The 17,379-nt window shown below is 36.1% G+C and overlaps 1 pseudogene; it reads right to left on the bottom strand.

The window, feature by feature from the left end:
- The window catches only part of LOC101574158, a 33,643-nt pseudogene extending 16,634 nt beyond the window's left edge, over positions 1–17,009 (bottom strand).
- Between the last annotated feature and the right edge of the window lie 370 nt (positions 17,010–17,379).

The raw sequence follows: 17,379 nt of genomic DNA, 5'->3' as shown, positions 1-17,379 counted from the left end.
AAAAAAAAGACAAAATAAGATTGTGCAGCCCACCACATGTCTTGTCTGTTAGATGCACTCAGTCTTGTCTGACTATCCCAGAGATAACCTGACTGAGCCCTGTGCTCACCCCCACAGCCTGCGCTTTCTAGCCCCCCAAGCATGTCCTGTTTCACTAACTTCTTTCAAGGACGTTCTGCTCAGCAATGAGAGATGTCTGATGCTCCCCTACAGAAATTCACCACGCTTTCAAGCTCCTGTACTTCTTGCTCACAAAACCTGTATAAACCAATTCTAAAGCCAGCTGGATGCTGAAGCTTCAGGAGAGATCCCCCATCAGCCTGCCAGCATAATAGAGTTCGTCGCCTTTCAATACCTTGGTGCAGAGTGTTTTTCCATTCGATTTGGTACACGTTCCACAGCAAAAGGATGCAATCAGTTTTCTGTGAATAAAAGCTAGTGAATGTGCTCCAGTTCTGGGATATTTTTTCAGATTCCAGAAAGCCATATTCAATTTGTCATTGTCATTGGGAAATTCAATTCATTGCCATATTCAATTGTCACTGGGACACATTTTTTTTTTTTTTTTTACGGAACTGGGGATTGAGCTCAGGCCCTTGCGCTTGCCAGGGAAGCGCTTATTCCACTGAGCCATCTCCCCAGTCCCAAGGAAAAAATTTTGAAGTTCACAAGATAGATTTTTCATTTTAAAAAATCCAGAAAGCAAAGTAAAAACTGTAACACTGTCATGGGGAGAACTATCTATTCTTGATTATGTGGTGAAAATTGAGTAGTGATTGGGTTAAGAGAAAACCAACAAACAAACAAACAAACGAGGACTTAGGGAAACAAAAGAGAGGAACCACACATTGAGTTTACTCTCATGAGGTAATACTCTAAAAGTGGATGTTTGTTATATTCAATGTTATTAGAGCACTGAAATAGAATCACATTTGCTCTAGACAGTAGTGTTCCCAGTTTATATTACTCTTTCCATAAGAAGTCAAAGAAAATGCTAGTATAGTGAATTCATGGATAAAAGTTTCCTTTTATCCATGAATTATATAAAACATTCTACATTTATACAGAAGTATATAATAAAGTATGTGGTCTTGATTTTATTTTGTTTATTTTTTAATGGCTGTTACCATAGCAACTAGACAGATTTCACCAAAATGAAAAAAAATCCAGCATTCATTGTAAGTAGCTATTTTGCAATGATGCACGATATATACCAATGTTGAATAATGAAATTTGAATCATTTGTCATAATCAGACACTAACAAAGCCAACCAGCCACAAATACATTGCTCTGTTTTACTCATTTCTGCTTCTGTCCTGTCTTTTGTTCTAGGCACTTCTAAATACTTTATTAGTTTAAATTATGTAAACCTGGAATTCTTGGACCAAAATTTGTATTTTATTTTAATTTTAAAGAGTAGGAATAATTTATTTATTTTCTTCTTTTCACTTTTTAGAGAATACAAAAGTGTTAAAAAGAAAAAAAATACAAAATACACAGAATTTCACTGAACAAATTAATATGACTTTGACAGTATTTGTTGTATTGCATAGGGTGTCTTCAAATAAGTCATTCAGATTACCAAATATATGAATGAAAAACTGGAAAAAAGAAAAAAAGTTATAAGAAATCAAGAGAGAAAAAGAAAAGAAAGTCAAAAAGAAGAAAAAAAATTAAACATTAACTTCTCCTTTCCATAGACATAGTACAATTATCCAAACGATTCTGCTTTCATATATATATATATATATCCTTCCCCCACTCCCTCTCCTTTCCTTCTCTTTATCTGAGTAATTCCTTCCTTTTTTATAGTTGCTAGGATAATATTGATTAAATGGGGATCAAATGGAGGAAACAAGACATGTAGTAAGTCCACATGGGTAGACAAGAACTTTCCTGGAAGGGTGGGTTAAGGAGGTTTGATTCTCCAACCCAACGTGATTGATGCCTACTTAAAATATCAGTCACTGCTAGTCATAGCTAGTGGGAGTATACAGGTGAGTAGTTCTTCTTTTTCTTGAAGTCTGGTCTTCAGTGAATATGCCTCCAGCCACAGTTGTCTTCTGCATCAATCTCTTCAGGACTCAGCCTTGTCTGACTGCTTACAGTATTTCTGCCTAACTAAGCTATCTATAATATTCTTTCTCTGAAGAAGTACTCCTAACTGTCATGAGGGGGCAGGGTTCAGTGACCCATCTGGCTACTTTCAACTGAAGAAGGTCATTTTTGTGCTTGACAGTAAGAGATACTCCACAGAGGGTCTATCTAAAAGCCCTTGATAGATGTCAAGTGTTCTTGTCTTGGGTAGATGTGCAGATCTAAGTCTGGAGGAGACAAGGCCACAGAAATAGTTAAATACATGTGGGCCAAATAACAAAATCAACAGGGTAATTATGAATATGGCTAACAAGGTTTTCCATAAAGAGGAGCTAGTAATACCCTTCTGTACAGAGGACAAGGAAGGAGAAGATTCAGGGAGTTTCAGAATCTGACATGTCACTAACCTGTCATCTAATATCTTGAACAGCTACTGAGATATTAGTAGAAGGATCAGGAATGTACACACAGCATTCAGCATTTATAATTGCACAAATACCCCCTTGGGCTGCTGTTAGGGTGTCTAACGCTATCCAATTTTGGAAGACAGCTTGACTCATTAATTTTACTTCTTCATTTAGGAGAGAGACACCTTGCTGGGGTATCATTTAAGGTCCACTGAGTAAAGTTAGTTTAGGCCTCCATGGGTTGCATGACATCCTCTAACCCTAGGCATGGAATAAAGATAGAAGCCAAATGATCATACAAGTGAAAGACACTTTTAGACTATTGATGCCATAAGCAGGGAAAGTTCGTATGTGTGTCAATACTTTAGATAGTTCTGCCTTGTAACCATGCAAATCCAAGCATGTATCTTCTTATCCAGCCAGAGTGTAGCCAGGGTCACAAATTGGCTTCACAGGACCAGTGAGTGCCATTGGAGGCTTCCCACTTAATTCCAGAGTGATTAAACCAGTTTGTTGCAAACCAGTCTTCAGCCTTTAAAGTTATTGTGTGTATACATTGTTTAGGGTCTGTTCATCCCAAGTATTTAGCAGAGTCAAGCCAATGAGACTAGGAGTGATTTTTCTGTTCCCAAAATAGGAAGATCTTTCTGCTAAGATGTCCTATAGAGGATGTTAACCAAGGTTAATCATCACACATCAGCCCAGTTTGTGAGGGTATCTACCCAGAGTATTAAGCTTTTGCAGCAACAAATATATTTTGTCAACTTGATTGGATCACCTCAGAGTTTCCACACCCTGGGAGCCGTGGAAGCCCCTGCCCCACAGGGGGAGGGCCCACTCCAAAGTGACTCAGCACAAAAAGGTATATAAAGGGGCTGAGGAAGGATTTGGTATTCTACTTCCTTGATGGAACTTCAGTCTTCACAGTCAGCTTGGCCATCATCTCCTGGCTCCAGGGCAGAGCAGCAATGGTACAGCACCTTTCATGTCAGAGGCAAACAGCAGAGAGCACGAGAGGAGCAGCAGTGGTCAGGAAGCTAGCTAGCCTCCCTCCCCTCCTTACTTTGCAAAGCAAATTACCTGCCCCAGGGCAGGTGCAGCATCCACACCCACAATAATGAATCACAAACTCCAGAAACTGTCCCATGACTGCATGAAGCTTTGGAGAGGACAACTAGACACAAACCATAGCAGTATTGAACTCCTTTAGTCTGACATTTGAGTGACATCAAGCTGCCAGTAAGCCTAGAAACTATTCTTAAGGGAATAGAATAGCAATTTGTAACCCACTGGCTCTTAGACCCTTCTATTGGAGGAGTCTGATATTTTGCTTTAAGTCTCTTCAGTTTTAGATATAATTATCTCTAAAATTTTGATGACTTATGAGAAACATTATAACAGCATATTTTTGACCAACAAAAACTTAAGTTATTGTACATAGGTAACAATGACTATTTTATTTGTAAAACCAACCTAAGCTTCATTTGGACTAGTTGGCAACCTATTGGTTTCAGGAGGATTTACCGAAATATTCTCGGAAAATCTGCTTTGTTTTAAGAGCATCAGCTGCTCTAAGAGCATTTCAGTACAGAGAGAGAAGCCACTGTTTGTCAAAATTCTAAGGGATAAGTAATATCTGAGCAAGATCATTATCTAGTACTTTGTAAGTTCACAGTGAAGATTTTTAAGTCTGTAATTTGTTATCACAGTATTTTCCTATGCACATAAATGATAACTAGACCTAGGAGGGGAAGAGAAGAGGTTGGAGATCTTCCCTTAGACTAAAAGTGTTCTGATAAGGTGAGTGTGGTGCTTTGGGAAATAGCTCTTCTTCACTCAGAAGTCAGTTCCTTCCTCTGTGTCTCAGGTTCAGCCTCCCAAGGAAGATATGCCCAGGACACTAAACTGAGGCATAGATTTTATGCATCTTATCCTGGATGGGCAACATTCTGATGTCTCATCTGACTTAGAAACCAGGTGTGTGTCCTTCATCTGAGTAAGGTGACTTCCCTGTCTTTAGAGTTAGAAAATGTTAATTTTCTATGAGTTTCACTTAGTTGTTGGATAAGAGGAAAAGGTTGGAACAGCTTAGAGTTCTTTTCTATCTAGCCTTACATGCCTCCAAATAAAAGAAAGTAAAACACAGCAGCAAAAGATTAGAAGGGCAGAGAACAGAAGTCTTCTCTGCTCAGCGTGGGTTACAGAGACAGTTTGCTCCTGGGTCATCATTCTCAGCCTGACAAGCTGAGACTGGGGAAATCTCAAGAGCCCAAATTACTTCCTCATCAGTGGACAGTCAGAGCAGGAAGGAAACTGAGGCAGAACAGGCTTGACACTTCCTCTAGAGTGTAGAAGACGATCAGTGCCAATGTGTCTCAGTGAAACCTGTCCTCCAAGGCATCAGCTGGGGAAAGGAGTCCCATATTTTTTCTTATATAGTCTTGTATATTTTCTAAGTATCAGATAGATTTTATTAATGAAAAGACTTATTTTATATCAAAGCCCATTAGAGAATCCTCTAATATTATGTTTCCCTAATACTACTCTCTAAGATAATAAGCTATAGCAGTCAAATAAATCAAACATGTAAAACAAGAAACATTAGGAAGTTCAGCAGCTAAGTCCAAATGCAACATATACATCAGAATAAACTGGCCCATTAAAGAAGTATTATAACCTTCCCATGCTTGCAACTTAAATTTATCATTTTAATAAAATAATATAAAAGGCAAAGTATGATCAATTATAAACAATGGGCAAAGATATGACATAAAAATTTTGATTGCCTAAGTGACTCACAATCTAGGCTATATGAAATAAAAGCAAACTCCTGTACCTCCATACAATTATCTTACTGGAAGACCTCTAAATGATATGGGGGAATGAAACTCCCAAGGTTCTTGTTACAGTTTGTGTCTAGGTGTCTCACCAAGCCTCATGAAGGCATGGGGTGTTCTTCTAGAATTTGAGATTGATTCATGTCTAATGCTGGGATTACGGTGTAAGTGCTATACCCACCTTGAAGCCTGAAGCCTGGATACAGTCTAAGGGAGAGAAGGAGGCTTTCTCCCATGCTCCTTCCCTTTTATTTTTGTTGCTTTTGCTGTCTTCTGCCATCATGAACTGTTGTCTTCTGACATGTGCCACTCTGCCTTGGAGCCATCTGATTATGGACTGAAACCTCCACAAACTATGAGCTAAATAAACCTTTGCTTCTTTATTTTGGGTGTTGGGTATTTTGTCTCAGCAATGAGAGAAAAGTAACCAAGACACTGCTAGACGTCCAAAACATCAAGTTTGTGTTCTCTAAAATTGAAGATTGAATTCTAGGAACAATAGAAGTTAAGAGCAGAAAGAATTTATTGATAAGAGGATAACTTCTGTTTGAATGGGACAGAAGGGGGTCTAGAAGGTGGGTTCCTCCAAAATTCACTAAAAATTGTTCCTGTTATGTTTCTTCAAATTAATCAAATAGGCATATTTTTTATTTAGGAGTAGTTAATGTGACTTACTCCACTCAGAGCTTTCAATATGGTTCTGGTACACTTGTGTCCACTCCTGCGAACCTGCCCTTGAACGTGTGAGCACTCTAGACTTCAAGGGAACCTGGTGAAATTGTAGGCTGAAGTATGATCCCCTGTGGAAAAACACTAAGAGGCATAATCTGGGGAGAGGTTCGGTCATGACGGTAGACCCTTTGTGACTGGGGTTAGTAGCTACAAAAATAGGTTTGTAGATTGTCTTTATGAAGCTCTAAATTTACTTTGAAAGTAATATGAAATAATGTGCATTGGAAATTGTTTCAATGTAATTAAAATTTAATAAAGTTAGAGCTGTTCACTTCATTATTTTCTGACATTTTATAAATATTAAATGATTTTTTTATTTTCAGAGGAGGATAATTATAAACATTACTGTTATCTGGAAAGATTCACTGTCAGGACTTTGGCCTTCCTTTTGTTGTAATAAGGCAACATTTTCCATGACACCCTTTAACTGGTGCTGAGCAGTGCTTGATTTCTTTTCCTTTCCTGCTTTGTAATTTGAAAACCTAATTTTCAGTAGTGCAATTTTTTACTTTAAAACTCTTCAGGTTTCTGTAATGATTTAAGCCTATCAATATTTCCTCTTTAATTTATAGCCTAAAGGGGACTTATGCAAAACATTATGATTTTCTTCTGGAAGCTCTATTTGATGCTGTAGTTCACATAATTAAAAAGAAAGTTATTTGTAATCCTATTTTCATTAACTGGTCTTTGACATGGGGAAATTACATCCAGACATCTTTCCTGCTGTGGCTATACTCAAAGTTCTGCTGGCCTGTTTCATTTGTTCTTTCTATCTGATCCTATTAGACCTTGAATTGAAATCACTTTCAGGAGCTTATTAAAGATGATCCTAGCACTCCTACACAGGATTCTAATTCAGTAGGGCTGAGACAAAACAAAAGGACAGCATTTTTAAAAAGTGCCCCTGAGAGGTTTTTAGGGTATCTGCAATAAATATGAGGACCATTGAAAATAAAGTTTTCCTATATGAATAATATGTATTCATAGGCAAAATGAAGTGGAAATTAGAGATAACAATTCAACTAGTTTCAAAAAATATTTTAGCACACAGGCATATCTTCTAGGAGGATTATGAAACTCAATTTATTTATTCTAAACATTTAAAAGCCTCATTTATTGTTCTACATTATTGCAGCAATGGATTTGGAGGTCACATCTATGTTCAGTTCAATAATTGCTCACATTTGGGAGGTTCTAGAATGTGCCCATAAATTCTTTGGTATGTTTCCCTTCAAAAGGAGCAGACTACTTGCTCCCTTCATGTGAATTCACGCTCCATTCACAAGGAATAGACTATAGTAGCGGGGATGGTGTGTGCTTTGCAAGCACAGACCCCAAGGCATCATGGTCTCAACCTTGAGCTCTCTCCATCAGCTTGTTCTGGGGTAAGCAGGCTGCCACGTTGTGAGGATACTCAGGAACTGTGACAAGAGCACCACCTTGGCAGGCAGGAGTGTGAGCAACCTGGAAGTAGATTCTTTAGCCCTCAGTAGAGCTTCAGATGGCTTTGGGTCTGGCTGACGTGTTTGCTGACGTGAGAGCTCAAGGTTGAGACCATGATGGCTTGGGGTCTGTGCTTGCAAAGCACACACCATCGCTGCTGCTATAGTCTATTCCTTGTGAATGGAGCGTGAATTCACATGAAGGGAGCAAGTAGTCTGCTCCTTTTGAAGGGAAACATACCAAAGAATTTATGGGCACATGAGAAACACTGTGTCAGACTGCTCAGCAAGCGTGTGTGCCATACCTGATACACACAAGCTCTGGGGGGTGTGCAGGATGAAGTCAAGGATTTTGCACATGTATCAGCAGCCAGTAGGCACACATTGCTATACTGCACGCCAATATCTACATCATAGTATTTTATGAAGCAATGTTAAAAATAATTACATATCCAACAGTGTAATAATTTGTCCTAAAGACTGACCCACTCAACAGCCTATGTTATCTCCCTTGCATTTACCAGCATTCACGAAAACAACTTTTGCTTATTTCTTCTAATTACGCTGTCTTCAAAAAAGACATTCAAAAGTAGTATTACTCAGTGAGCTTATATGCAAGAAATTTGGATACTTTTTTGCTATGTGTGAGTTTCTTTTATTTAACAAATGTTGACACCTATAAGGTGTCAGACACTTTTCTGAGCAGTTGAAATTAGTTTGTTAATGGAAGAGGCAAAAATCCTTGTTTAAGCAGAACTCATGTTTCATTGTTAGTAAATCAGCGCCTGTCTGGTAAACATGAGGTCTTGAGTTTGACTCCCAGTCCCCTCCCCAAATGTTAAGTGTTAGTACGATTAGTAATTTAATCACTTATTAAATAAGAATAAGAATGCAGTGGGGACACAGTATGTATAAGTATATATATACACATGTATATATATATATGTGTCTGTTTTAAGTATTCATGCGATTTCTTCATGGATGCCTTTTTGTGAAGTTACTATAAGTTTTAGACAATTTTTACTTCATTTAAAATGTACACTACAATGACAAAATGAATTAAGATAATGATTTTGACTATCACTCATGTCTATCACTCATGTCTTCACTATTCTTACAATATAATAAGTCTGACTGAGTTCTTTAGATTATTTTGTCTGTCATTTTATCATATTTTAATCCTATTTTTTATTTAAATTTTACTAACAAGCTACTTATATTTCATTTACTAAAGACTGATAATGTGATGGGTTTTTTTTTTAGGGGGGAGGCGGCCATGACTGTTTCTTGACATATCAGCTCTGTTACAAGAAGTTAAGACATAATAATCTCTTTTTCTTCTATGCTGAAGTGACACTGTCTACCATTTTAATAACCTTTATATCTAATTATGTATTTTACATTAATCAGCAAACCTATAAAACTATTTTGAACATAAAATGATGCAAAAGATTTTCAGACACAAACCACACTTCAAATGAGATCAACTTTACAATGGAAATATACTTTGAAATAGTTGTTAGTAATAATATCTTTTCATAGACTTAATTTTTTTTATTCATTAGAAGGTTTTAGCTTTTCCTAACCCACTAGAAATAACAGTCTCATAAGAGAGTTCATTTCGTTCAGATTCATCCATTTACAAATTAAAAACGTCAAAGTCCAAGGAATTTTAGTCAAACTTGGCTACGAGAGGAAAACAACAAATACCCTGGCCTGGGATCCCATCCATCTCTCTGCTCTGCACACAGCACTATTGTCTCATTCTTTTTTTTGGAGGAACCAGGCCAAAAAAAAAAAAAATATCTCCCTTGAGCTTGCCAGGGAAGCGCTTATTCCACTGAACCATCTCCCTGGCGCCCAATCATCTCATTCTTAGGTGTAGTTCAAAGAAGCCAAATATTCTTCTTGTTGGTAATTCATTTTTCATTTAGCAGAAGTTAACTTCAGACATTAATGACTTGCACTTTCAGTTATCAGGTTGGTCAGTGTGAATTTCAAGTGCTTCAGCATCTGTGTGGTAGTTCTGGGGTGGCTTTGAAGTTTTGGGACATCTCTTTTTCTCATTTGCTCATGATTCTTGTGATTTTGAGTTAAATTGTGGATAAGCTGGAAAAGGAATCACTGTCATTTTTGTACGGTCATCACTCTAATAAGTGGCCTTCTCGGTGTGTTATGCCCTTCATGTTGAATGTAGCTCAGTGCAAAAGTGGCCATTCAACCTACTGAAATCACTAGGTTCATTTTGCGGCAGTACAGTGAGAGGAGAAAACAACTATCTGTAATGTCAACATCCAAAGAACTAATCACATACAAGCATAAAATTAGGACTTTTCTAAAATTTTCTGTATTATTTTCCTACTCCTGGAAGACAAAGGAAAACAATGCTATAGTTCAGGCTTAGAAAACGAGAGGAAAAAAAAAAACCCTCAAGAAACAACTGTCATTGGAGAACATAACAAACTAAGGAAAGACACAATAGAGGCTAAAGCTGAAGCTAACACTAGCACACAGTACTACACATACATTTTCCACACACAAACTGAGAAGAAGAATGAAAAATTGAAAATAAAAATGTTTTAGTGAAATACAAGAAAAGAAGCGGGAGAAAGGGTAGAATAGAAAGAGTATGAGATGGGAAGGAAAGAATGGAGAGATGGGGAAATACGTAAATTGAAAGTGAGATAAGCATATCTTACCCTTCCCCTAAATAGGGGAAGATATATTTGGATCCAATTGGATACTGGCTACTGAATATTGAATATTGAAATAATGAATCCAATTAAAAAGTTTCGAGAAACACAGATTTAATATTGTACCAAACGAGTGTGGGAGCACATGACATGACATAGTAAGACACTACAGAAAACAAAAGGAATAACTAACACTTGTGAATACATACATACAGAAAAAGAAACAGATACTAAAAACACTAGGAACAAGAGAATCAAACGTATTTTTCCTTGTGTTGTTTAAATTGGAGTAAATTTTTGCACGCTTCCTGATAAAGGGAAAAGAGATGAAAATCTTTCTTTTTTATTTTTTAAAAGTTTTATTTTAAACAGTAAAAACAAAAACAAAATAACATACCACAAAACATATGGTACAGAATTTCAAAACAAGAATTAAAAATTAACAATGGATGTTATATTATGTATTTTGATCATTAAATCGGTTGCTCAGATTAATAGATATAGGTATGCAAGATTGGTCAAATAATGAAACATTAATGTTTGATTTCAGTAAAACTTATCTTTCTTGTTTTTACTTTTTATTTTTAATTTATATTAAGAAGAGAATAATAATTGATAAGACATTATAAATGTTACACATTTAGAAGAACAAGATGAGAGTCATTCAGCCATGGTTTTTGTTTTACATATTGATTTCTTCAACGTAGCTGCTCAGAATATACATATTAGCACATGGAGTTAATCAAATTGAAAATTTTAAACATTAACTGCTACTTTCAAAATACTGATAGGAATTAGTACAACAATATCTCAGTTATCCTCTGTTTATACTTGAATGATTTCTCTCCCTTCATTTTTTCCCCTATCTTTTCTTCTTTCTCTCATCTTCATTGTTTTTTCCTTATGTTCAGTTTCTGTTTTACTATATCTATTATGCATTTCAGATTTATTTATTCTTTTAGGATCTTACACTAAGGAGACAATACAATATTTACAGATGTAGGTCTGATTTATTTTACTTATGAGTATAGCTTTCAGTTGCATCCTTTATGTAAGAAGGCCTCCAGTTTGTCTTTCTTTATAGATGAGTAATAATCCATTGTATAAAAATACAATTATATAATATCCATTGTATAAAATGGTTAAATTTTTTATCCATTCCTCAGGTGATTGGCATTTCAGTTGTTTACAACATTTGGCTATGACAAATTATGCTGCCATAAACACGGGTTCATATATACCACTTTGGTATTATGTTTTCAGTCCTTTTGGAAAAATATCCAGAAGGAGAATAGCTAGGTTGCATGGGACTTCCAATCCTAGTTTTTGAGGAGCTTCCACACTGACTTCCATAGTGATTATACTGGTTTACATTCCCACCAATAGTGCAGAAGGTTTCCTTTTCCCCCACAGCCTCTCCAGCATTTGTTATCAGTTTATTTCTTTTTGACAGCCATTCTTTCTAGTGTGCGATGGCATTTCAACGTTGTTTTAACTTGTATTTCTCACTGTGAGACATTTTTTCATGTATTTATTTGGTATTTGTATCTCTTCCCTGAGAAATGTGTCTTCATCTCAGATGCCCGTTTTTGGATTGGATCTTTGAATGTTGAGGGCCTGATTTTTTTAGTTCTTTATATATTCTAGATAAAAGTCCTTTGCCTGAGTGAATGTTGGTTAAGATATTTTTCCCAATTTGTGGGTTATCTTTTCACTCTGGTGTTTTTCTTTTGGTGGGGTGTAGAAATTTCTTAATAAAGTGAGATCCCAGTTGTTGATTCTTTGAAATATTTCCCATGCAGTTTGTTTTTTAATCATGAATGCTCTGCCTACACCTAGGTCAAGATTTCCACCTACTTTCTTTTCCAGTAGGTTTAGTGTTTCTGTTTTAATGTTTAGGCCTTTAATCCATTTTGACTTTAGTTTAGTGTAGCATGATAGACCTAGATCTAGTTTTAGTATTCAGCATGTGTAGAGCCAGTTTTTCCAGCACCATTTGTTAAAGAGGCGGTCTTTCTTCCAGTGAATATGTTTAGCCCCTTTGTCAAAGATAAGATGGCTGAGTGTGTTTGTAGTTTTGTTTACATCTTCTAATCCATTCCACTGATCCTTGAGTCTGTTTTTATTGCTAGTATCATGCTGATTTTATCACGGTAGCTTTGTAATGTAATTTCAAGTCTGTGATTGTAATGCCTGTTTCTTTCTTTTTTTGGCCAGGCTTGCCTTTGCTATTCTAGGTCTTTTATGGTTCCAAATAAATTTTAGGAATGTTTTCTCTAGATGTGTGAGGCACATTGATGGTATTTTAATAGGGATTGTATTAAAGCTATATCATGATTTTATGAATTTGGCCATTTTCACAATGTTGGTTCTTCCTATCCAGGAGCAAGGAATATCTTTCCATTTTCTGAAATCCTTTTTGATCTTTTCTTTCAGTGTATTGTAATTTTCATTGTATAGATCTTTATTTCCTTTGTTAGATTAATTCCTAAGTATTTCAGTTTTTGGATGCTATTGTAAAGGGTATTACTATTCTAATTTTTTCTTAGTGAGTTTGTTGTCTGTGTAGAGGAATGCTACTGATATTTGGGTGTTGACATTATATCCTACTATGCTACTGAATCTGTTTATCAATTCTAGGAGATTCTTGGTGGAGTTTTTTTTCAGTCTTTGATGTAGAGAATTACATCATCTGAGAATGATAGTTTCACTTTTTCAATACCTATTCTTCTTGCTTTTATTTCTCTCTCTTGTCTAATGACTCCAGCCAATGTTTCCAGAACTATATGGAATAGGAGTGGTGATAGTGGACAACTTTGTCTTGCACCTGATTTTAAAGTAAAAGTTTTGTTTTTCTCCATTTAGAATTATGTTGCCGGTTCGTTTTTCAGATGGCTTTTGGCAGATTGAAGTAGAGGCCATTGATTACAATTTTCTATAGGGCTTTGATCATGATGGGGTGTTGGGCTTTGTCAAAAGCTTTTTTGGGTTGATTGAGATAATTGTGTGGCTTTTGTTTTTGCTTTATTGATATAATGTATTATATTTATAGATTTGCATATGTTGAACCATGCTTGCATCCCTAGGATGAATCATAGCTGGTTGTGGTGTATAATCTTCCTGATGATCTGCTGTATTCTATTTGCTAGTATTTTAGAGAGATTTTTTTCTTCTATGTTCATTACGGAGATTGGCCTGTAATTCTCTTTTTTGGTTGAATGTTTCTCAGGTTTTGGTATTAGTATAACACTTGCCTCCAGGAATGAGTTTGGAAGTATTGCTTTTTTTCAATATCATTGAAAATTTTGAGTAATATTGAGATATAAATCTTTGCTAAATTTGTTTTAGAATTCAGCTGTGAATCCAACAGGACCTGGGCTTTTCTTTGTTGCTAAGTTTCTTTTTATTATATTTTCAATTTCATTGGCTGATATTGAGTTATTCAGAGTTTGTATATCTTCTTGATTCAGCTTTGGTAATTGGTACATATCTATGAATCTGTCCATTTCTCATGTATATTTGATTCTGTGACAGCAAATATTTTTGGGCCAAGGAGATAGCTCAGTAGAATAAGCACTTGCCTGGCAAGTGCTAGGTCCTGAGGTCAATCTGTGTGGTACCATCAGAGAGAGAGAGAGAGAGAGAGAGAGAGAGAGAGAGAGAGAGAGAGAGAGAGAGAAAATATTTTCACAGTAGCTATTGATGAGTTTCTGTATGTCCACAGGATCTGTAGTAATTTAACCCTTTTTATTCTTTATTGCTTTAATTTATGTTTTCCTTTCCTCTTTTTGATGAGGTTGGCCATAGTTTTATAAACTTTATTTAATCTTTCAAGATACCAGCTCCTGGATTCATTAATTCTTTGTCTCCACTGTATTAATTTGTTCTCTAATCTTTATGATTCCCTCCCATTTTTGGGCTTTGTGCTTGGTTTACTCTTATTTTTCTAAAAGTTTGAGGTGTAGCATGATGGTATTTATTTGTTCTCGTTCTGTTTTCCTAACGTGTGAGTTCACCACTGTAAATTTTCCCTCCAACTGCTTTCATTCTGTCCCACAAATTGTAGAAAGTTGTGTTTGATTTTTCATTGGGCTGTAGATATTGTTTAACTTCATCTGTAACCCATTGGTTGCTGAGGAAGGTGTTAATTAATTTCCACGTGTTCATGGGTTTTTGCGGCTTGTTTTGTCATTAATTTTCAGTTTCATTGCACTGTGGTCAGATAATATGCAGAAGATGATTTCTGCTTTCTTACATTTACTTAAGCATGTCCTAGGTATTATTGTGTGGTCTTTTTAAGAGAATGTCCGATGTGCAGCTGAAAAGAATGCATATTTAGGTGTTGTTGGATAGAATACTCTTAAGTGTCCACTAAGTCTATTTGCTCAAAGGTTTGGTTCTTCTATTTCTGTTAATTTTTTTTGTCTACTTGACCTATTGTTTTGAGATAAGGGGATGTTAAGTTCCCCTGTTAAGATTGTATTATTGGTTATTAGATGTTTTGTGTCCTTTGATAATTTGTCTTAAATAGTTGGGTGCTCCCATATTTGGTGCATACATATTTATGACTGTTATTTCTTCATCTTGAAGTTTCCTACTAACCCATATATAGTGACCTTCTTTACCCTGTTTAAACATTCTTGGTTTGAAGTTCAGATTGTCTTGTACAGAATAGCTACCTCTGCTTTTTTTTTTCTGAGCTCAAGGAGCATGTAGTATTATTTTCTATGCTTTGGCTTTTAGCCTATGACTTTCTTTTTGGGTTAAATGTTTTTTGTATACAGCATATTGTTGGATTTTGTTTCTTGATCCACTTTGCTGATCTACTTATTTTAATCGGTGAATTGAATCCATTTTCAATGGTGGTTATAATTGATATGTATTGGCCTATGTTTTTCATTTTATTTTCCTGCTCTTGGTTCCCTACTTTTCCTGTGTTTAACTGTTTGCCCTATTTGGTAGGTTCTTTCTGTTGTTGTTTTTGGAATTTTGGCAATTTTGGTCCCTCTCTAGAATGTCTTTTAGTATTCTGTGTAGGGTTGGTTTGGTAGTCATGAATTTCTTTAGTGTGTAGTTTTTTTTTTTGTCATGGAAGTATTTTACGTCTCCATTAATTTTGAAAGACAAAATTTTGAAAGTTTTTCAGGAATATCAATCTGGGTTGGAATTTGTTTTCTTGTAGGACCTGAAATATTTCACTCCATGTTGTTCATTAGTTAATGATTTGTGTTGAGAAATCTGTTATTCTGATGGGTTTTCCTTTAAATGTGATCTGTTTCTTTTCTCTAGTGGTTTTTAGTATGTTGTTCTTGTGCTAAATTTCTGAAATCTTGATTATTATATGTCTGGGTGTAGATTTCTTTTGGTTGATATTTTGAAGTCCTATATACCTCATTTATTTGAATGTCAGATTCCCCCCCCCCCATGTTTGGGAAGTTTTCTGCTATTAAATTTGCCTGTATTCTTTTGATGTCATTTGTATTGGCTCCTTCTTTTTCACTGACCCACATTAGTCTTAGGTTGTTCATCTTTGTATCATCCTGCAGCTGCTGAATTATTATGTCCTGGATCCTCGTTCATTTCTTTATTAATGAGATAGAGATTTTCCATTTTCTGGTCACTAGGTGCAATGGTGTCTTCAGCGACTGAAAGTCTATCTTCACGATCATTGAACTGGTTTTGCCAACTCTTAATGGAGCTTTCCATTTCTCATATATCCCTTTGAATCTGCTTCATGCATTTTACTTCTTTCCTATATTTCTTATTTCAGGTTTCCATTATTTTTACACTCTATTTTTCATCGGTGTCTTCTTTTGAGATGCTTAGTAATTTCTCATTATAATTATCATTTTTTTTAACCTGGGAGATTATTTTTTATCTGATTTCTTCTGTACCCATCTGCAGTTGTTTTTTTACTTTAGTTACTACTATTTCAGAGATTTTAGGAGTGTGACTTCCAATTTCTTCTATGCTGATGTCTCCTGTGTTTGTTTTGTGGTGGCTCAGGGCCTGACAGCACATTTTACCCCTTCATTTTGTCATTTTCTATTTCAAAGAGAACTCTTTATTTTGATTTCTGTGATACTGTTTTGTAACAGTTTCATAGTAGATAGCTGTAGTACTGCAATCAGAATCTCTCTATAAAGATTCTGCTCTTTAGGTATCTCTTTTGTGTCAGAGATTCTTGTTTTGTGCATGTCCTAAGATTTTGCCTTCTGTATTGATGGAAGGCGATATACTGGTTTCCGATTTTGCACTTTCCTGTCATTTGGCATAGTATTTTGATGAGGCTATTACTCAAGAGCCTCCTGATATTATTACCCAAGGGAGAATATGTGGTTAAGGAAGATATGGTACCCTGGTTACAGTAGTACAATTAGCAATACTAAAAACAGCAAAGTAAATTTAGAAATTGACAAACTGGTATTTAATGGTTTTGCATTTTAGACCTCAGAAGCAAATACCATAGGTATATAACAAGGCTGATCACAAATTGAGAATTTGCATATAAACTAGGTGTCCTGATTTCTGTCTGGGTATCTCCCGTTTATGTACCTGGAATCTTCCATGCAGAGTAGTTCACCTCACTTACCCCCTGCCATGTCTGTGCCGCAAGGATTCTCCCTTAAGTTCTGGTCCACAGTCTGGATCCTGCTGGGCCTAGCAATGTGCCTCAGCTCAAGGGGCCCAGCCACAGGCCTTAGCTCCTGCTCCTTGGTCTGATTCACCCAACTGGGCCCATTGGGCTTGGCCAGGAGCCTCTGCTTCCCCAAGCTGCTGGGCTCCACCTCCTGGGCCATGAGCCTGTGCTCCAAAAATCTTTCTATTTTTTGGTCTAGAGTTCTCTTCTGCTTCTAAATAGTACTTAAAAAGAGAAATACCATAATGTACCAAATAAAAGAGAAAATAACCATAAAAAGAAAGAGAAAGAAAGGAAAAAGAAAGAGAGAAAGAGAAAAAAAGATAAGAAAAAGAAAGGAATGGAGGGAGGGAGCAGGAGAGGTGGAGAGGAAGTGTAGTGGATTCACAACTGGCAGGCAACTAACACCCAGAGGAATTGAATCAATGTGTTTATGGGTATTGGGGCTCACCTGAAGATTGTTGCCAGCAAAATCTAAAGGAGAACTGGAAAAGAAAAGCAGGTATTCTCAAGAAGATGTTGGGTCTCCT

This window comes from Octodon degus, unplaced genomic scaffold (assembly GCF_000260255.1).
Source record: "Octodon degus isolate 3935 unplaced genomic scaffold, OctDeg1.0 scaffold00003, whole genome shotgun sequence".
Taxonomy (NCBI): domain Eukaryota; kingdom Metazoa; phylum Chordata; class Mammalia; order Rodentia; family Octodontidae; genus Octodon; species Octodon degus.
This window is presented reverse-complemented; position numbering and strand designations above follow the sequence as displayed.